At 49.3% G+C, this 15879-nt stretch overlaps 1 protein-coding gene across 1 annotated transcript in view; it reads right to left on the bottom strand.

Moving 5' to 3' along the window:
* LCTL (lactase like) overlaps positions 1-15879 on the bottom strand; it is a 171781-nt gene that overhangs the window by 102174 nt on the left and 53728 nt on the right. The gene's annotated exons all lie outside the window — the stretch shown is intronic.

Raw genomic sequence — 15879 nt, 5'->3', positions numbered from 1 at the left:
CCACGGGGGAGACTGGAACGGGCCAGGCACGGGAGGGGGGGGTGAGGGACACTCGGGGGTGTTCCTATTTGACTCCATGTCAGCTGAAATTCCCTCCTCCCCGGCTCCATCTGTGCCTCTCTGAGGGGGATGCAGAGTGGCACCTATCCCCAGTTTCTATAAAATACAAGTGGAAGGTCTCAGGAAATAACCCACAGCCCCAGAGCCCCATCCTCTCCTTCCCAGGGGCACTCAGGCCATGGCTGGCAGAGGCACATCAGCAGCTGAGGGATTTAAATGGGACAGGGATAAAGAGGAAGGGAAGAATTGCACTGCCTGACACCACAGCCTGCAGCTGGCTGGGCTGAAGATGGGAAACCAGTTTGTCCAGCTTTGGCTTCACAAGAAGGTTCAGAGATGTCTTTGCTTGTAGTGAAACCCACCCACAGCCTGGGCTGAGAGGAGAACATTGTGCTTGGGGTTTGTTCCCTTCTTGCCCTCCTGCCAAGGACTGCAGGTGAATTCTCTGCCCAGCTTATTCCAGTCACTTCAGCACCCTGTGCATGATTGCTCCAGCTTTCCCTGGGCTTTCCCTAAGCTAGCACCATGAAATTTCTTTCATTTCAGAGGTCTGCCATCATTGAAGTCCCTGTGCTCTCAGATATTGTTAATTAATACACCAGCCATGCTCCAGGGCTGCAGGTGATCATGCTGGGATGGGGTTTGATGGCTTTACTCGATGGTTTTGCTGTTCTGAAGCTCACTTGTGTCTCTTGTAACCCCCAGCTAGAATTCACCACAAGGAACTCAGGTCAGACCAGGCTCACTTGTCTCAAGGCTCCTTTCCAGCCTGTTTGGGCAGAAAACACAGTTATTTGGAAACACTTGAATTGTGCTGTAAGTGTCCTCCCAGAAGGATGTTGAGGACCTGGCAGCTTTATAAAGAGCTTTGTGCTGTGTTATTCCTCTCTCTGCTGAGTGTGACACGGCTTTGGTGCCAGTGGACCGTGGTTCAGTAAAACATTTAGAAATGCCAATAAATCAGAGGCACAGTTTGGAAGCTGCCAGCTGGAATTTGCTACTTGAGCTTAAACAAGCTGGGCATATCTGCTTACTCCTGTTTTATTTGCCTAGGTGTAGTGAGAGCAGTGAAGAGAGCGTGACTGGGGGGTTTACTGGAAAAGTTTGGGAAAGGGGAATCTAGAAAGAGCCAGGCTGGGTTTGTCTCCTCATCCTCGCTGCTAAAACACTCAGGTCATTTTATGTCATGTTGTAGGGAGTTTGTAAGCAACTCTAATGACACTTCCATGGTGCTGGTTAGAAATATCATCCTTCAGATTCACACAAAAGTGGTTCTTTCACTCTTTTTGGTTGTTTATTGGCTTCCAGCTGAAACCTAAACCCGAGCTTGTGAGCTCTGGAGGGCATTAAGGATCCCCGACAGCTTTTTGCAAATGTAAGGGTATTAAACCCAAAGGCTTGGCTGAATTCCAAATGAGCAAATCTTATTCTGAAACCTTTAGGTTTCCCCTCTACTTAAGGGAATTTAAGATGTTTTGCACTTCTTAGATCTCACATGATTATAAGCGACTTGCCCAGGTCACACAGGAAATCTGCTGGGGGAAAGACCTGTATCTCAGTTTTCCTCACTTCCAGAGAGCTCCTGGCCAGATTAAGGGATGTGCTGGGGGAGGAAGGGCTGGGGCTCAGAAGTGATCCCCAGAGCAGCCCTGAACTTTGGGATCCTCTCACAGGAAAGCACCTGTGAGGATCTCCAGCAGTGGAAGGGTTGTGAGCTCACACTCAGCCTCCCTCTCAAAGAAAAATCCCCTGTTTTCTTTACCTGGCAGCCTGTTTTCATGGAACTTGAAGAATTTAATCTCTGAGGCTGCTGAGTTTGGCCATTTCAGAGTGTGAGCCTGGGAATGCACCCAGGTTAAATAGGAAGCCGTGGTGCAGCGGGCACGGGGATGTCAGAGCAGTGCCAGGGGACATTCCCAGCAGCATTTGTGACAAAAGAGAGAGACACAGGCTGAGAGGCTCTTCCTGAGACAATGTCACCCACTGGCAGACACTGGGACACACTGGTGGCCCCTTTGTCCAAGTCCTAGGGATGCCTGGGAAGAGTCTCTGGTCATGGTTCTGTGCTGTGGATTTCCACACTGGCTTCTGCCCTGTAGAAGAATGCCTGGTTTGGCTAAACCCAAATCCTCAGAGGCCTGAAGCCAGGCAGAGCTGCCTCTGACACTTTGAGCAGATCCAAGTCCTGCTGCTGCTGCTGCTGTGTTTGCTCTGCCGGCTCTGAGAGGCAGGAACACGTCCTGCCCTTGGAGCAGGGATCAGATCCCTCTGGAAGGGCTGCCCAGACCCACCCTGGCAGCATCCCTGGGCACAGTGGTGCCTGTGGCCTCTCCACCTGCTGGGCTTTGTTAGCAGCCCTGCTAATTGCTTTGATTTGTAAAGTGAGGGGCTCGGCAAAGCAGGAGGAACACAGATGAAAACCAGACCTTGATGAAGTGTCTCATTAAGTAAAAAGGCAGAAATTCTGGGCATTACCCACCCCCCAGCCGTGTGGAAGGCTGCTTATGATGGCTTGGCCCACAGGGGATAAGCAGATGGTCAGAGCACACCTTGGAGCAGGTTCAGGATTGTGCTGCTGGTGCCTTATTGGGGTGTAATTCCAGTGGTGCTTTATTGGGGTGTAATTCCACTGCCAGGGGCTGCAGGAGGGGATCCAGGCTCCTCTCCCTGCCTCTCTCAGCCCTGTGCCTTTTCCTTCCCCTGTGCTGAGCTCACAGTGAAAAAAGCAGAAAGATCAACCCAAACCAGTGCAAAAAGCTCTTTCCAAGGGCAGCAGAGCTCAGGGAGGCAGAATGGGTCATCCTGCAGGCAATGAGCATTGCCACATTTATCTGTGCCTCCAGCTTCAGTCATTCCAAAGAGCAAATTCAACCTGGTCAAAACACAGACCTGTTGGGGTTTGGGTGGCTGGAGCTGACACCTCATGAAAGGCACTGGGATTCTCTTTGGTTTTGCTAACAGAAAGGAAAACAGAACAGCTACATATCATCCATCTGAAAAAAAAAAAAAAAAGCTGTAATTACCACTCCCAGAAATTATTTCTTATTTAATGAAATGTCTCTTTAGGCTGAACAAAGGAATTTTCAGAGAGGAGAGCACTGGAGGGTGGGACAGAGAACACAGGCAAGAACTCAGTTCAGTTACAGGGAATAAAATCCTCTTGACACAGGTCTGACACAGTTTGTGGGAGATCTCCCTAGAACCCTTGCCAGGCCAGAGCAAAGGTGCTTTTTCACAGAGATCACAGATATTTCCTTGAAATAGGGCAATCTGGTGGCCCTAGGGCTTGGACCTGTGATCTGGGGCACTTTGGGGTTTGCTCTAATATCAAAACGCAGCTTGTGACCAAGGACAGACCCTGGGATAAGCTCTGGCTGCCCTTCAGAGCTGTCACAGCTCTGGGACCATCACCCATGCCCATCAATGTCAGCAGGAATCCACAGACTCCGTGAGGCTGAGGAAACTCCTGAAATCTATGGTTAAACAGCAGATTCCAAACTACCACTGCCCTCAGGCTGGTTTGGGAAGCTCTTTGCTCTGAGGATTGTTGCATGCTGGCAATCACCCCCACAGAATTAAGTAGTTTATTCTGTCATGTTTTGATAAATTCCAACCTTCACCCTCTGGCTTACCTTGGTCCATATGCTGCCTAATGTTTGTGGTACACAGGGATTTGTTATGCTGTTCATTAATTCTTTCACATTAAATGGACTTGGGAAGGAAAAATATTGATGGAGAAATAAAAAGCAACTTTCTCACCGAGGGCTGCAGTGAGTTCTGCCTGGAATCCTGATTCACACCAAGTTTTTCCAGTCTCGTGAAACCATAGGTTTTCCTGCTACAAATTGATAAAACATACCTGTTTGCTTTTAAAAACTGATATCCAGGTGCAGCACATTGCTGTGAAAAAAGCATAACATGACCTCAGCAGGATTCAGCTTTGGTTTTGGTAATGCCTCTTTGGCATTTGTTAGCCAAGCCAAATGCAAATCACATGCTGGAATGATTAAAGGATTCAGCCCTTGCCTTAGCTAATGTTTTGACTCTGCAAAGGAGGTATAACTTGCACTTGATCCTCAGTCAAAAACAGTTTCTAGCAGCAATTCTGTCTAGAGGGATGCCAAAAATGAGTGGGAGCTGAATATCCCGTTGCTTGCAGGCTGCTGGTTGGAGCCAGCCTTGGGGTGCCATGCTGGGGGTGGCCATGGGGGATGTTTACTCAACTGTAATTAACTTAATCAGCCACTGGGTATCAGTATTGTCTCACATCCATCTATAAAAAAGGGGATTTTTATGGAGCTGAACATCTCTGTTTGGAGCATTGCTGAGGCTGGCGCTGCCTGGCAGGGGGGTGAGGGCTCAGGGGGAGAATCCCCTCCAGCTTTGAGGCACCTCTGACAACACCTGACCCCAAAGCAGCCCTGCACGGAGCCATGGGGCTGAGGGAGAGGGGGGCAGCAGGACAGGGAGGGTGCAGGGTGTTCCCATGACTTCATCCCCAGGAAATGGCCCTGTTCCTGCTCTGCTCCTGCTCTGCTCCTGCTCCTGCTCCTGCTCTGCTCCTGCTCTGCTCCTGCTCTGCTCCTGCTCTGCTCCTGCTCCTGCTCTGCTCCTGCTCCTGCTCTGTTCCTGCTCTGCTCCTGCTCCTGCTCCTGCTCTGTTCCTGCTCTGCTCCTGCTCCTGCTCTGCTCCTGCTCCTGCTCTGTTCCTGCTCTGCTCCTGCTCCTGCTCTGCTCCTGCTCTGCTCCTGCTCTGCTCCTGCTCTGCTCCTGCTCCTGCTCTTCTCCTGCTCCTGCTCTGCTCCTGCTCCTGCTCTGTTCCTGCTCTGCTCCTGCTCCTGCTCTGCTCCTGCTCCTGCTCCTGCTCTGCTCCTGCTCTGCTCCTGCTCCTGCTCTGTTCCTGCTCTGCTCCTGCTCTGCTCCTGCTCTGTTCCTGCTCCTGCTCCTGCTCCTGCTCTGCTCCTGCTCTGCTCCTGCTCCTGCTCTGCTCCTGCTCTGCTCCTGCTCCTGCTCCTGCTCTGTTCCTGCTCTGCTCCTGCTCCTGCTCTGCTCCTGCTCCTGCTCCTGCTCTGCTCCTGCTCTGCTCCTGCTCCTGCTCTGTTCCTGCTCTGCTCCTGCTCCTGCTCCTGCTCTGTTCCCGCTCTGCTCCTGCTCCTGCTCTGCTCCTGCTCCTGCTCCTGCTCTGCTCCTGCTCTGTTCCTGCTCTGCTCCTGCTCCTGCTCTGCTCCTGCTCCTGCTCCTGCTCTGCTCCTGCTCTGTTCCTGCTCTGCTCCTGCTCTGCTCCTGCTCCTGCTCTTCTCCTGCTCCTGCTCTGCTCCTGCTCTTCTCCTGCTCCTGCTCCTGCTCCTGCTCTGCTCCTGCTCTGCTCCTGCTCCTGCTCTGCTCCTGCTCTGCTCCTGCTCCTGCTCTGCTCCTGCTCTGCTCCTGCTCTGCTCCTGCCCCTGCCCCACCACAGACTCTGGGAGCTGAGCAGGCTGCAGGCTGGGATGAGCTGCTCCTCTCAGGCAAGGGCTGTGCAGAGTGTGTGTGCCCCTGCCCTGGGTGCCAGCTGGGGTTTGGGATGTTAACCCCAGGCCTGGGCTGTGCTGGCAGTGAGGGTCGGTCTGTGAAGGGTGGGGTGTGAGTGCCCCCAGGGCTGCCTGCTGGCACACACAGCCAGGGATGGCAGGAGATGTAAGGTCCCTTCCAACCCAAACCATCCTGGGATTCTTTGGTCCCATGTCACCATTTTCCAGCTGGATTCCTTGTGTGTGGTGCCACTCTCCCTTCCCTGAAGCAGGAATGTTTGTATTCATGTTTGTGTGAATGGGCCGCTCCAACCAGGATGCACAAAGGCAAAGGTGGTGCCCAGCTGCTCCATGAGCACACCTGGCACCACCCAGCTTGCAGGTTTAGCCCAGTGAGGGGTGGGTTTGGAGGCCTCCAGCTCGCTGGTGATGGATCCAGGAGGGAAGAGCTGCTGGAAGAGCCCACCTGAGTGAGGTGTGTCCCACTGCCAGGGCTTCATCAGCAGGGAATGCTGCAAGGCTTGGCCAGGTTTTCTCTTGGGCCCCTCACCTTCTTCCCTGGGGATGGGACTCCAGCACTGGTGGGATTTCTGCCTGAGTTTCCATTCAGTTTTGGCTCCAGGTAACAGTTGCTTCCCTCACTGCTGCCTCCCAGGCTCACTTCCCTTGCCAAAATGCTAATTTAGCCCTTCAGCTATGTTTAAAAATAAAAGATCCTCCACTTCTCAGAGTATTAAAAGGCCAAAAGGAATATAAAAAGTTCACCAGACTGGTCAGTTCACTCCCTGCTGTGTCTTCCTGGGGCGTTGCAGCAAAAACACAGGCACAAAGTCCAAAGCAAACAGCTCCCTCCTCCCTGCTCAGCTCCCCTGGAGCCTCTGGCTCCCAGCTCTGGGCCCACCTCCCTCCAGCCCCTGCCCCTCCACTCTGCCCTGGCCACCTCCCCAGCCTCTGGTGGCATCTTCTGTAGCACTTCAGCCACGCTCAGAGGCTGCTTTTCCAGCACCTGAGCCATTCCTATTCCTCCCTTCTCCTGGCCCAGAAATTTCCCACCAACTTCTGGGCTGTTCAGGCACCAACCCAGCAACAAGGATTTTTCCCCACTAGTCCCTCCTGGAGTAAGATAATCTATCCACATGCTCCCTGCTGTTCCTGCCATTCCCAGGCAGCCCGCAAAGAGACCCCACTCAAGTCCTCTGCTTGACTTTATTTCTTGGAAGCTGCAGAGGGATCTATTTAAAAATCCAAACAGGATTGTGGCTGTGCATTGGCTTTCATAGAAGCTCTGCAAGGCTGGTAAAACCTGGAGGATCACAAAATTCATATTTATCCTACTTGGTTAAAGCCTCATTTTACAGTAGAGGGAACTTGGATAACTAGGGCACAAAAAAGTCATTTAATGGTTGGAAGTTTTTAGTGTTTCCTGACTTTAATGCTGGTTGTGACTTAAATTGCTCTGCTTTAAAAAGTGCTGTGGGTTGGGATTGGGGTCCCTGAATGAGATCCTTTTGTTCCTCAGGCTTTTCATTTCTCCCAAATTGAGAAGTGCAGCTCTCTCCCTCCTACAAAGGTAAAGAGGTGACACTTTGAAGCAGCCATGGAGAAGAAGAGGTCTTGTTTAGATTATTTCATTTTGGGGCAGTGCCTGTTTCAGTTTAGAGCTGCTCACTGTATGGAGAGAGAGCTCATTCATGTTCTTCCAAATGAGCTGTCACTTCCCAGAGCTGATTAATCACCACGAGACACCAGCCCTGGTATCACTGCAAGGCTTCAAAAGGCTGAGTCAGCCAAACATGGCACGCCATCCCCTCCCCAGGTTAACCACACACTGCTGCTCCGTGCTGCCAGCCCACTCCAGCCTGCAGGAATTCAGCAAAATCCCTTTTATTGACTGGCACCAGGAAGGGTCAAACACTGCACAGTGCCCAGCTGGTGCCCAGGGAAACTGGGATGGAATAAAGTGCAATGACATGGAAATAAGAAAGGGGAACATGGTCCCAGCTCTCAACAACAAGCCCAGTGACCATTGTTCTGCAAAGACATTTTTAATGTAACTCATGTTGAATATTTGAGTTCAACCAGTTTGCACTCCAACACATGGCTTTTCTCCATTAATGCTTATCCTGTTCTCATCAGTTTTGCTTTCTTTTTTTTTTTCACCAAATATCTTTTTTTCCTCAACAAGAAAGACCCTAATCATTTCAGGGTGCTTGCCACCTACTATCAGTGGTTATTTTGGGGATAGCTCAGCAAAGCTTTAAAATGTCTGAACTGCATTAAAATGAATTGTTGGCATTCCAGCCCAAACCTCAGGAGGCAGGAATCTGCCATGAGAGCATGGAGGGAAGCACTGTTATAATAAAGGATACATGTAATGAGGTTTGAAGTGCTTGAAATTCAGAGTCTGGTCCATATTACGAAACATTCACTGGTTTAACGAAATCAGTCTCAAATTGATCTAATTAAACTCCTAGACAGCTTTAGTGTAGACATCTTCATATTGGTTTTATCCATTCTAAAATCCAGTTTAGCTGGGATGTGTTAGGGGCAAAAACAGGAACTCCTCAGATGGGAGCTGGTTGTCATTTACAGGTCTGAGCTAAGTTCACTTTTCAGGTTTGTTCTCTGTATTCTGCTTCTTTAGCTTCTTGTAAATCTCATGTTTGTGCTGCTTTAATTCTGGACTCTTGGTGACTTTGGGCACCATTAACTGGCCTTGGATTGGAGCACACAGCTCCAGGAAACAGGAGGAGGAGGAGGAGGAGGAGGAAGATGGCCATCCCAATCATGCAGTGTCCAGCCAGGAGCAAACCAGGAGTGCAAGAGGCTCCTGTGAGACCCATGTAGATTCTGATCTCCCTTTATGAACTGGAAATTGAAATGGCTCAAGGTTGAACATTCAGTGTCCTGAGTTCAGGCTCGTGGTTCTGGTGGAGTTTCCAGGCTGGAATCCACAAGTGAGTTGGATCCATGGCAGATTCACAGCATGTAAGGAGCTGCAGATCCACGAGCAGCTAAAACCTTCACACACAGCTTCAGGCTGAGTGCTGCCCTGCACAGAACATCAGTGTCTGGCCCATCTAGAAAGACTTTGTGCTCCAAAGTGGGAATTCCCAGTCCCAGGAGCTGCTGCTGGCCTTTGGACAGGCAGCATTCCCACTTGGCAGCCTCAGACTGCCACGGAGCTGCAGGGTGGGACCACGGGATGCCACTGAAAGAATCCCTTCTAGTGGGAAAGAGAAGCTCAGTGATTCCCTCCTGGTGGGACAGAGAGGCTCAGTGTTGAGCTTGCTTGGTTTTCTTTGCAGGAGGGACGATGCCAATTCTGAAGTCACCCATGGATTTTGCAGAGGTTAATGCGCCCCCCGAGAGTGTGGGACAAAATTGTCTGTCAAACAAAACTGGCATTTGGGGCAGGGAGGTGCAGTGCATAAAAGTACATTTTATTCTGTTGACCATTAATTGTATAAATAAACCAGCACTAAGAATGTTTTTATATGCCACTCTGTTTTCTTATAAAATAGAGGGGTTCCTGAAGCTGTGTAGAAATTCCATAGTAAACAGAAAACCTGGCAAGTTACACCCACCCCGTGGAATACTGACAGAGATTTGCAACTCTGAGCATCACAGGAGCAGGAGAGGCTGCAGTTTCCCACAAAAGGCAGGGGCAGAGCAGCAGAACAGAAAGCTCCTGCAGCTCTGACCCCACATGCCCTTAGTGGGGAAGGGAGCTGTCATCCCCGGGGGCGAGGGAATCCCTCTTCCCTCAGAGAGCACAGGTGATGCTTTATGGGGATTAGCGATTTGAACACGATGTTCTGGTGTTGAAACCCTCCCAGAGGGCAGGAGAGGTTGTTCCTGTGTGGAGAAATCAGTGCTTTGCTCACATCCATGCTCTCCAGTGCTGTCTGGGAGACATAGATCTGTTTTTTGGAAAACTTTTCGGGCACTTCTGAGCGATTCTGACAGCGGCTGCCCGCCTGTGGCTAATGAAAGGTTTTCACATTCCTTTCCATATGCTTTGAAATGCCAGAGGAAATGTCCCAGGGACTCAAATTATAGGTGTTACTTGGGAGTAACTGCTGCATTATTGTTGAACACCTGGAATTGGCAGCAGGCAGCCTGCATGCTGGAAAAGGGGAATTGGATACTCAGCCAGCCCTTCCTACCTCCAACATCCCTGGCTTTGTTCACCTGCAACAGGAACAGGGGGGTGCAGGTGGTCATTCAGGTGAACCCTGTCCCATTGCCACCCTCTGCTGTGATTCTATCCCTCAGATATTCCTGTTCCCTGCTGAAACACCAGAGAATTTAGCTCAGTGTCAAAGCATTCGTTCCACAAAGTTAAGCCATGGATGGATTTGGATGGGGATCTGCAGATATTAGGGATGTTCCCAGAGGATAAAGTGCATCTTCCCTCCACAGAGAAAGGCAGCTGCAGTCACCTGTTATTTATTTCATTTATTCAACATCTTGACAGCAAAACCCTTGGAACTGGGTTTGCCAAAGGTATTTCTTTTCATTCCAACTTCTCCTGTCCTCTCAACCTGTCTAAGGAGAGCATTCTTGGCATGGCAGGGGCAGCCCTTCCTCCCATGCTCTGCCTGGGAAGTTGGGCTCTCCAACACATCTGCAAATGGAGATTTACCTGGTCTGACCCCAGATTTACTGGGGTCCTGCTGCTCTGTGGGTGCATGGAGGGAGAGAGATTGAGGATTTTTTCCCCCACTGAGTGAGAAAGGGGCATTTGTTTACGGGCCTTATAATGTGCAAGGTCACATCTAGTGCTTGGAAACTAGAACAGATCTGGTTAGGCTGCTTCAAACCTGTTTTCTAGATAAGGCTGAAGATTCCCAATATTCAGTTACTACAATCACAACCCCTGTCTGTATTTGGTCTAAGGCACCATTTGTATTTGGTCTGTTTTGGTGAGGCTTTCAGGCACGGGGCTCAAATGCTAACAAGATTAAATGGAATCTTTTTTCTCAGTTCCTTCTTCTGATTTATGACAAGGATTTCTATGGGTTCCATGGTTGGATCCAGCAAAGTGGGAATTAGTTTGTAAATTATGTGTAGCTAAGCTTTGCTCAGTTCTTTACTGGAATTAGCAGAGTTTTCCTTAAGCTTTGTTTCGTAAGTGCTGCCTTTACCATCCACTGCACAATGCAATATTAACAGGCTGGGAATCCTTGGTGTCTTACAGAATTTATCTCAGTGGTAAAGTCTCTGGAGGTTTCTGGGATTTTCTTGGTCTTGATGCCTTTTATTGTTTCTCTGCATCTTGAATAGGAGCTTCCCAAGACTTACCTAGTAGTAGCTTCATTAAGGTGCATCTGCTGTGTGAGACACAACTTTATTTCATTTTTTAGTATTTCTTATGTTTATTATTTCTTATCTGTATTATGGTTTTTCTAGTGGTGAGTTTTATAGCATTCTATTAACAGGTTATAAAATGGTTAACTATCTTTTTTTATAAGGTCTTTTAAGGTTAAACTATCTAATTAAGAAATGACACTTCAATTATTTTTACTTTTAACTTAATCATTAATCTTTTGTGTCTCACAACGTGGACTTTGTTACCTAATTATAAAATACTGCCTAAACTCATGAAGAGGAAGGTGAATAAGAAGGTCTAGCTACTGCCCAAAAACTCTATCTTAGTTTTATATCTATTACTGTATTCTCAAACCTTAAACTCTAAGTTGGGGCTGCAGCCCCATGGAAGCACCTGACCGCTCTCAGGAGGAGGGGAGGGCTCTGTGTGAGCAGCAGCAGCTCCAGTTCCAGGTTTTTCACTCCTTGTTGCCCCCTTTGGAGCTGAGCTCTGAGGAAATCAGAGCTCCAGGCTGGGGAGGCACTGGGCTGTCTGTGTGTGGTGGTGGGAGGGAGCTGAAGGAGAGCACAGGCACAGCAGTGGGATGAGGAACACCCATCTGGGATAAATGCTGCCTTGGCTCTGCTGGGAACTCAGACTCCCAACCCAAAATAAAAACCTGGGCCTCAGGAAGAAGTGTCTGGGTGACACTTTGGGTTGTGTTTATGAACTGGTGGGGGTAGAAAATCTGTTAAAGGCCCCAGAGGCTTTAATAGCTTGGATGATGATTTACAGCTGTTTTCTTCTATGATTTATAGACTGCTCCTTATCACAGAGGCAGGATACAAATACTGAATTTAATAAAGGAACACAATTCTCATTTCTTTCTCAGAAACATATAGACAGAAAGGCCGTTCCACAGTAAACAGCAGCCTCTTCCCTCATCTGGAGACTGCAGAGCGCAGCCAGCACTGCCTGGGCACATCTCTTCCCATGTAATTTCCATAATAGAGCCCTTTCCTCTGGCTGAACTGCAGCCTCCCTAAATACACAGCCTGGTACCACCATGTTACATTCCTGCTCCCCTGTCCGTGACAGGAACCTCAAAAATAACACACAAGAGCCCCAAAGGAAAGGATCAGCCAGACCCTCACACACATTCAGCTGGAACAGACCCCAGTGGGCTCCTCATCCTCACGTGGGCTCCAAGAACTGATCTCTGTCTGATCCCAGCTCTCAGTCACATCAACAAACTCAGAAATGAGTGAGGAAAAGGAGCCCCTGGATCCCTGGAGTGTCCCAGGCCAGGCTGGACAGGGCTTGGAGCGGCCTGGGATGGTGGAAGGTGTCCGTGCTCATTGTAGGGGATGGGATGATCTGGGCTTTGAGCTCCCTCCCAACCCAAACCAGTCTGGGATTCTGTGATCAGGGCAAGGACATGGACAAGGTCACCCTGACCTCAGGTTCTGCCTGCTGGGCCTTGCTGCTCCCTCACGGCTGAACAAAGCTCTGCTCAGGGTCCTGAGGGCTGTAAGAGAAGGCCTGCAGCCTCCAGAGGGGGTGGATGATGCCCAGGGGATGGTGAGGATGGAAGGGACCCTGCTGCCTCCAGCACAGCTTGGTCAGCGTGTGCAGGTCAGTCTGCACTGCTTTGGGTGTTTAACCTGAGCACCATCTGCTCACAGCACAAAAAGTGCATTTCCACGTGGTAGCTCTGTGCTGGGAGCCTAAAGCAGTGTGTAAACAGGAATTAACTGGATCAGCCCAGAGTAATGAGTCACGTTCATTAACCCTGCTCTCACACACTGCATTTTGCTTCAGAGAGCTCAGATGACTTCTCCAAACAAAGGCAGGAGAGGGCCAGGAGGAGTCTCTCAGGATCCTCAGGATCCTGCTGGAAGGTGTCACTGCCTGGCCCCTGTCCTGCTCTGCTCCAGCAGCCCTGCTAGGATAGCCAAGAGGGGGAAGCTCTGCCTGCCCTAAATACCATTGTTAAACATCTCCCAAGTGCTCTAATCTCTCCAGCTATATTGTGATCCTCTGATTTCTCCCCCTGGCCTCAGTAATTGGGGTTTTTTGCAGGTAGAAGTAGCCTGAGGCAGAACTGGAAAGCAAACAGGATCACAGTGAATAAATCCATCTTCACAGGTCTCTTCTTTGTGTACTCCTTTATATCAGTTAGGTTCAAAGAAAGGATCTCCTTACTCTGCCTGCACTGTTTAGCATTTTTTATTAACAAAGTCCTCTTTTAGGCTGTAGTCCATTGAGGTTCATTAATCAACAATTGCCATGAAGTGAAAAATTCTCAAACTTCCAAAAATCTTTTTCTTGGAGTGAGTTAATACTAACAATGAAGTTTTCCTTGGCTAAGTGTCCCCTGCTTTGATGTGTCTGGGTGAGAAACTAAAAGCCACAAAGGTGTTATAAACTAGGCACCAATCACAGATTTAGACAGGCTGGTATGTGCTTTTAACCAATAAATATATATAATATCACAAGAATTAGTGTTTGGTTTGTGTGAGAGAGAATTTTTGGCATTTGAATGATTTTCTTATCGGTTTTTCATTAGTCGAGCTATTATTATTTTTTTTTTTTTTAAAGAACAGCAAATTCCCCTCAGTGTCCTGAAAATGGCACTGGAAGTGGTGACCCCAGCCCCATTCCTAGAGTAACCTTGCTTCACGTTATTTCTGGCAGCAGCCATAATACAGCTCTTCTTAATTTTGGGAGCAGGCTGTTATTGCAGGCTGTGCCTGTGCAGCTTGGACAGCTCTGGAGTGGCTCTGGAAGCCCTGGCACGGGAGCTGTGCTGGCAGCAGGAGCTGTGACCCCGCTAAAGGTCCATTCCTGGGCCAGACCTGGCGGACGGGACAGCAGCTCAGGGAGGGGTTTGGCCGCTGGTGCTGCTCAGAAAAACCCTTCTTTATAAAAACACAGCCAGGGGAAGGGCTGGGGATCACTCTGAGAGTGCAAAGCCCCTAAACCTGCTCCAGGCCGCGTTCCCAAACAAAGCCTTGCTCCTGAGGGCAGTAAAATAAATAGGAAGACTCCCACGGCTTCCCAAGGGCCAGCAGGCAGCTCCTGGGAGCAGGCAGGCTGCTGAGCGCTGCTCCAGCCCAGCCACATCCCTGCTCCAAGGTCAGGGGAGGCAGAGCATTCCTCAGGGCCAAGATTGCAGAGGAATGAGCTGCAGCAGTCCCCAGCCCAAGGCAGGGAGAGCTGCTGTCCCTCGCTTTGTTCCCTGGCTTTGCCTTGACTGCTCTGATTGTTCACACAGAGGGAAGTTACCGCCTGCCTCATCTTTCCACGGCAATATTGTTATTTTTTAACCTGCTATAAAAAGCCAGCAGAAACAAGAGGAGCTGCTCTGGCCTCCCTAAATAAGGATCCGTGTTTAGCATTGATCACAGTTACCAGGGAGCTTCTTCCTGCAGTGGCTCTGAAGTGGATCAAATCAGCTCTCTTTGTTGCTGTTTTTGTGTGCCTCTATTTCTGTTGCTCGCATTTCAAATGCCTGTATTTTTCTAGCAGTTAAAGGCTGCGTTTTGCACGCATAGCACATTCTATAAAACCTTTGGAAAAAAAAAAAAGAAAAATTGGCAGTGTAAATTCTCTCTCCAGTGGGGCTGGAAGGATTTGAAAGTCTCCTGGAGGAAAGAAAGGCCATGCCAGCTTTGTGCAGAGAAATTCTGCACTGAGCAGGGGTGATCAAATAGCTGATGTGCACGTTTGATACACACACAGGGAGCAGCAGCCCTCGGAGGAACGACAGGTTTATGAACCAGGGCTTGTTCCTTATCTCACATCAGCTCATATTCCAGCAGAGTCAATATTTCACTGCAGCAGCAGAGCTCTAAAACCTGCAGGGTGACATGGGTGAGGTCCCCATGGCCAGAGTGCAGGAGGGGGCTGGAGGGACGTGGTTCTGCAGCTCTGCTCGCCCCTCATTGCTGGGAGCTGTGGGGATCCCCATGGACACGGGGGTGTCCCCTTGGAGAGCCAAGGGTTCTGCTGGGACACACAGGGTGCTGTGCCTGGGCTTTGCTAGGGCCAGTTTGGGGAAAAGGAGTGAAAATGAATGGGAGTGTCACTGAGGAGTGTCCTGTCCCCTGGAAACTTCCTGGAGACATGGAATCATGGAATGGTTTGGGTGGGAAGGGACCTCAAAGCTCACCTAGCTCCAAGCAGGGCCATGGGCAGGGATGGCACTCACTGGCTCAGGGCCCCACCCAGCCTGGCCTGAGATACAGGTGACACTCTGTTGGTGATCTGTACCAATTTATCCACTTCAATTTAGTCATATCTAACATAAACCTAATAGAGATGGCAATTCTTCCATAGTTGGCAGGGTAGTTCCAGCATTGTCCTTATTTTTATATCATTTTAACAAAGCTGTTTTTCCACCCTGTTTCCACTCTGTGGCTTTGCTTTCCCTGAAGAGAGTAAACAACTCTGTGCAGGAAGGTGCCCTGATTTCCACTGTTAATAACCAGTGAATAAGTGAGAAATGCTGTTTACAAATTAAATTAAAAAAAAATAGATAAATACAAAAAATCAGAAGCTCTGTTTGGCTTTGCAAACAAAAGTAGCCCAAAAATAAACAGGCCTACCCAGCAGAAAGGAGACTGGGAGGGGAAGTGGATGCCAACTGAAGAGGCAGATGTAAAGAGCATTTCCTATTTGGTTTAGCAACTGCAGACTTTTGTCTCCAGTCTGCCTTCATTTCCTCCAGTGATTCATCATAAATGTGCATTTATAAATAAACTCCACCTTGGCCTGGTACATTGATTGCAGGCTGGTTACTTAGGGAAATAAAAAAAAAAGGAACCCTACTCCCCAATTTTGAATGATACCTGTGTGGCAATATAACTTTAAAGAACTGTTTCCAGGCTGTTTATTTTATTGATGTTGAGGGATTGTGACTGCGAGAGGTGGGACCTGTGGTTTCCTCATTTCACGAGGGTTACAATTCATTAAGGAGCTTGGAATGATGTCTGTG

This window comes from Melozone crissalis, unplaced genomic scaffold, assembly GCF_028551555.1.
Source record: "Melozone crissalis strain CALT ecotype California unplaced genomic scaffold, PUWL_Pcris_2 ptg000014l_1, whole genome shotgun sequence".
In the NCBI taxonomy this organism is placed as follows: Eukaryota; Metazoa; Chordata; class Aves; order Passeriformes; family Passerellidae; genus Melozone; species Melozone crissalis.
Note: the sequence above shows the minus strand (reverse complement) of the source record. Positions and strands in the feature narration are given on the sequence as shown.